This window comes from Eptesicus fuscus, chromosome 8 (assembly GCF_027574615.1).
Source record: "Eptesicus fuscus isolate TK198812 chromosome 8, DD_ASM_mEF_20220401, whole genome shotgun sequence".
Taxonomy (NCBI): domain Eukaryota; kingdom Metazoa; phylum Chordata; class Mammalia; order Chiroptera; family Vespertilionidae; genus Eptesicus; species Eptesicus fuscus.
This window is the reverse complement of record NC_072480.1, coordinates 32,233,919-32,240,136: the sequence shown is the minus strand read 5'-3', so window position 1 is coordinate 32,240,136 and position 6,218 is coordinate 32,233,919. Positions and strand designations below refer to the sequence as shown.

Below are 6,218 nucleotides of genomic sequence, written 5' to 3'. Positions count from 1 at the left end.
CCTCTCTGTAAAAAATCAATAAAATATGTTAAAAAAATTAAGGTCTGCAAATCGAGGGCTTATTCTAATTGTTGACTTTTAGAATTTCTACTCATTATAGGAAATTAAACCACTTCTGCATTTCTTGTATTTCCATAGTTCTTTTTGCAAATATTCATGAATAATTGTACACTATCTGGTGGTGCCAAAATTATACATTAAGATATCACTGTGCATAATCTAGTAGAAGAAATAGAAAACATAGAAACATTTATTAACTTTGAAATACGAGGAGTGGAACCTGTCTGCTTCTACTACAAATCAGCTCCTATGAAACCAATCGTGCGGATAATCAGGACCTCGGAAAACAACAAAACAAACAAACAAAACTCTGAATTCAGTGAGAGGGAACCAAAAATAGGCATATTTTAAAAATAATTTGAAATCTGAAAGAAATGATTTGCTTATAATTAAATTAACAGTTAATTTGTATTTTGAAAGTGTATATATAATGGGTGGCATCTGCTTGGCTATATATAAGAATGAGATGTCTGTGTGTTTGCCATCACATAATAGATTGCCTGAGATTTGCATTACATTCTGGTTTAATACTTATTTAATAAAAAAACTATTTTTTTTCTCTAATCCTTTGTGAAGGTGTTTTCTGGGTTAATAGGAGATTTTGTTTTCAATTATATTTCCTCAACAAGTCTGGAGAAGAACAGAATGTCTAGCAGTTACTTAATTAAGTGGACCATTTGAAGGTCTTAAGGCCAGACAACAATCAGATAAAGGAACTAGAAACATAAAGTCCCCCTTTTTAGTTCTCTGCTCTTTTATAATGCTAATCAAATTTCCTTTTTTTTTTCAAATTAAAAATTAAATAAGCATGGGCAACATGGGCTAGAAGATTCCATTGGGATCACCACATGATTGGATAACATGGGAACTCAGGAATTTTGCCTTCCGGTCTTTCTCTTAAAGAACTAATAACTTTCTGTCATATATGGAAAGTGTATGTGAGAATTCAATTTTGCAGTGGCCTAAGGAGAGATATTTTATTTGAATAAATTAATGTATTTCCTGATCTCATCTCAAGAAAATGAATGACTGTAATATAAACTTCAACTCCCAACTTCACATTATACACAAAATGAAGTTTAAGGTAGATCATAGACTTAATTATAACAACTAAAACCATAAAGCTTTTTAAAAAATAAACATAATAGAATATGACTGTAGCTTGGGGCTAGCCAAATGTTTCTAAGTTAGTTCACAGAAAGCAATAACCAGAAGAAAACAATGATACTTGGGAATTCCTCAAAAGTATAAAATTTTGCTCATCAAAATTGCTTATAATTAAGATGAACAAACCACAGACTAGGCAAAGCTGTTTGCAAAACACATGTCTGACAAAAAGGACTTACATTAACTCAAAAATAAAAAGTGGGGAAAAACACACAAAATATTCAAAAATTTGTACAGACACTTTACAGAAACACATATGCCCCAAAAGTGCCTAAAAAGAAACAGAGTAGTGTCTGAGAGAGAGAATGTATATGTGTCTATAGAGAAACAATAGTTGTGTATGTATCTATGAGAGAGAGAAACAGAATAGTTGTGTATGTGTCTATGAGGGAGAGAGAGGATCTGTAAGATATGGTTCTGGATGTGTTTCTGTGTAAGAACTGGGGAGAGAAAAAGATTGAAAAGAAGGGAAAAAAGGGGAGACAGACCCCACCTTCCCCTTAGGGGACCCGCTTCTCCTTGCCATGTAGTCAGCAACCACAGCACTGAGTTGGTTAGGGTAGAGCGACCCCATTTGCCCTTCACCATCTTGTGCTTCTCCTGTGTCTGGGGCTTGTCCTCTGGTTGCCTTTGTCCTCTTGTCAAGAGTCACCTCATGAGCCCCCACCCTGTGGCCCTGAGGGGTGAGATCAGTTGGAAGTGTCAGAATGAACGGTCCCTGGTCCTTCTGTTGGGGACGTCACTGAGGACGGGGTCACAGCCTCCTGCCAGCCGCCATTTGGCCTCATTTCCCAAAGGATGTACATCTGGCCTCCCCTGAGGTTATCTCCGTAGCCTCCTGGGCCCATTGAATGTTGGAGTGATTCCACTTGGGAAGCAGGGTAGGAATCTCCGTTGAGCCCGGGCATCCCCAGAAACATGTCTCTGGATCCTGAAAGATTGAAAGAGCCACCAAAGCCTGCAGAGGAAGAGGGTGTCAGGGAGCTGGTGCGGCTGTGGCCCCCCTGGGTGACAGGCATGCAGTCTTGACGGCATAGATGTTTGCCTCCTCTTGAAACTTTCCGATATTTTTCTTATAGCGAATCCGCTTGTTGCCTAACCAGTTGGAGACCTGAGAGACAGTGATGCCACACTTCTTGGCAAGCTCTTCCTTAGCCTCCTCACTGGGATACGTGTTACTCGGGTGGGAATAGAAATACTCATTTAGGACCTCGGTGGCCTGTTTGCTGAAGTTCTGGTGTTTCCGTCTGGCATCCAGGAACCATAAGCGCAGGGTCATGAGGGCCTCGCAGGTGGCCACTTCCACTGGGGGCCGCACCTAGGCCAGGCAGCGCAGCATGCCAGTTCGTGACCCCAGGCCGGGCAGCCTCCAGGCTGGGCAGTGCCACGGGCCCACGCATGCCCCCACCAGTGGCCACTTCCTCCAGGGGCCACTCCTGGGCAGCGCCTGACTGGTCGTTACTATTAAGTGCCTGACTGGTCATGACTAATTAGCATATCTGGGCTAATTAGCATATTCCTCTCTTATTATATAGGATATTTGAAGTATGACCTTGACAAAGGAGAATATTAATAATCAGAGGGAAAATGCAGGGATATAGCTCTTAAGGTAAGTATAATTGAAGTTTCAAGAATAAAGAATGGTATGCTCTGCTGGAATAGGATACTTATGTTGGAGACTACTAACTCTAACATGCCCAATGACCCATGCGATAAAAGCTGTCCTTGTTAGCCTTTGACATAAGAATCTGAGTGACATAGCCCCTTCTCCTTTCCAGCATTAACCTCTATTACTTACATGTATATTAATATAATCTAATTACATTAGATTTCACTTAAACATTAGAAAAGATTTCTCATCTGTAAGCCGCTCTTCACCTTACTGTGACCTTCTGAAATGCTTTCCTTTCCCCAGCACAGACTTTCCTTATACCACCCACCATCTATCTCTTAAAGCTTAGAGAAAACAAACCTCATCTGATTTCCCAAGATGCCCAAATTATCCCTCTTTCTAGTGATTTATTAAACCAGTTCATTTGTATTACTTCATAGTATTTTCCATATTACATTTCAATTGGTTTATTTTTATTGTTTTATCCATTTATTTAATTATATTATTTATACATAGTATACATTTTTCCAATTAGAATATAGACTCATTCTGGTCAGATAATATGCCTTATTTACTTTGCTTCCTTCATAATTTTCAGTGCACAATCTTTTCTACTATATACAGTGAAAACTATTTAGTGAGTGTGTTCGTTTTCTATAGTTCCCTAATAAAAATTGCCAAAAAATTAGCGGATACAAATATACATTTAGTATTTCATAATCAAGAGTCCAGAAGCAGATTAACTGGGTCTCCTGCTCAGGGTCTAACAATTCTATAATCAAAGTGTCTACTAGGAATATGATATTATCCAAGGTACTCTTCCAAGATCACATGGATGTTGGAAAATTTATTTCCTTGCATCTATTGAACTTACCATGATATGCTCCTTCAAGGCCAGCAAAATAAAATCTCTAAACTTCTTCCATCTCTGGTGTCTACGCTCTCTTCCATAGGGCTCATAAGTTAGATAAGATCCAACCAGGGAAACCTATCTTTTGATTTACTTGGAGTTAACTGATTAGGAATCTTAATTACATCTAAGAAAACTCTTTACTTTTGCCATATAATGTAATCATTTATAGGAGTCATGTCCCTTCAACTTTGCCAAACACTATGAAAAAAGTAGTAAGTTATGCCCACACTAAAGGGAAGTGGGTGTGTAGGTCATTAGGGGTCACATTAGAATTATACCTAACACAGGGAATAATAAATAACTTGTATACTTGCATAATGCATGGAAATCGTCAAATCCACTGATGCTTTTGCACACATGGTATCACTGAATAAATAGACAAAGAGTGTCCAACATGGGTGTTCCCAAAGCACTCAGTATCTCTCTCATAAGTCCACAGATGTGATCATTGTGGTTGTTTTACAATAATGATTAGTTTTTTAGGATCTTGACATTTGTCCTTAAGTAGTCTTTGTATTCACCATGCCTAATAATATGCCTAGTTTAATAATAAGATTTCAATAATAGATATATTAATACTCAAAGTATGTAAAATGTTAGAAATAATATTTGAAGGGAAAGCACCTGCATGTTAGCAACCGATGATAAAATATTTCTGTACCAGAGAAAGACAAATAACATATATTTATTTCACTTACATGTGGAGTCTGAAGAACAAATAAAAGAATGAACAAAATTGAAACAGACTCATAGATACAGATAACAGACTGATGGTTGCCAGATGAAAAGGGGGTTGGAAACTTGGTGGAAAAAGTGAAGGGATTAAGAAGTACAAATTAGTAGTTACACAGTAGTTGTGGGGATGTAAACACAGCATAGGAAATATTCAATAATGTTGTAATAATTATGTATGGTACCAGGTGGGTACTTGAAATACCAAGAGGACCACTTTGTAAAGTATGTGATTGTCTAACCACTATGCTGTACACCTAAACTAATACAAAATAATATTGAATGTAAGCTGTAATTTAAAAATAAAATTTATAAAGTGTTTTATACAGGTTAATTTTACACTAAATTTCTCATTTATGACTTGAAGAAATTATTTCTACAACAGAAGGTACTGAAGTCTAAATTTCTTAGCATGAACTTTTAGCAGACTAGTTACAGTTAGCGGCATTTTTGCACTCAGATGTTTTGCTGTTCTAAAAAAAAAGCAAATATTTTTGCTCAAATCATGCTAAGGTATTGGAAACAGAATATTGCCATGATTTAAAATTAAAATAGCATTTTATATTTGTATTGAAAACAAAGAAGTATACATAATATAAAGCAAATTTCCTAAGGTTGTAATATAATTGTGGCTCAAAGGATTCTATTTACATTGAAAGGTTTCTGACTCTGATTTACAATGACAGTCTATGCTTAATGAGCTAACAAATTCCTTAAAAGCATGTTTTCTCAAATCCAGCATACAATGGGCAAATAAAAACAAAACTTGAAAGGGAAAATCACTATTGGCCTTTTTTCTTTGTTATGACTGGCAGACAATACTTGGCTTAGTCCCAGTTCATAAAATGTTAATGCAATATTTAAATGGCACATTTGGTGCATCCATTCTGTGGAAAAGAATTTATTGCCAGTTTCCTACCCTTGCAAATTGCTTCTCTTTATATTATAAAACAGTAGATGTAAATACAAGTGTGTCAGAAAAAAAGTAAGATTGGTTCATAATGCAACATATTTTCTCATGAATTATTTATTTTAGTAAAATCAGAATAGTTCTGCAAATTAGCCTTAAGATCCTATCTGTAGGAAAATTGTATTATGATCTGTTATAAAAGTTAGAATTAATGTTTAATTATCATAGCGAATTGTATTTCCAATAGGATATATACACATTGAAAATGTAATGCAGCATACAACTAAAATATGATGTTTCCAGTTACTAGATCAAAGAAACCAACATTTAAAAATATTTTATTTTTTTAACAATTATATATTTATGAAGCTTTTAAAAATGGAGTTGTGTATGTGAAACAAAATATTCATTTAGGCAAAAAAAAATTGCTCTAAATAGTTGAATTCACCCTTCATTGGGCAGCAAAAAGGTAGAAAATATCTATAATCATTTTTTCTGGGCCTTAACTATTTTTACAAGTAGGGCAACTAGTAGAACTACTAAATAGAGAGAGTGGAATGTCACCCAGAGCACAGAATTTGGGTTCAGCCTACTGTTTTTGATGATTGCTAGTCCTGTTTTTTTTTTTTTTTTTTTTAATATATTTTATTGAGTTTTTACAGAGAGGAAGGGAGAGAGACAGAGACCCAGAAACATCGATCAGCTGCCTCCTGCACACCCTCCACTGGGGATGCGCCCGCAACCAAGGCACATGCCCTTGACCAGAATCGAACCTGGGACCTTTCAGTCCGCAGGCCGATGCTCTATCCACTGAGCCAAACCAG

The 6,218-nt window shown here is 36.3% G+C and overlaps 1 pseudogene; it reads right to left on the bottom strand.

Moving 5' to 3' along the window:
• Positions 1–1,916: 1,916 nt before the first annotated feature.
• Positions 1,917–4,932, bottom strand: LOC103289695 (pre-B-cell leukemia transcription factor 2-like; annotated as a pseudogene).
• Positions 4,933–6,218: the final 1,286 nt, after the last annotated feature.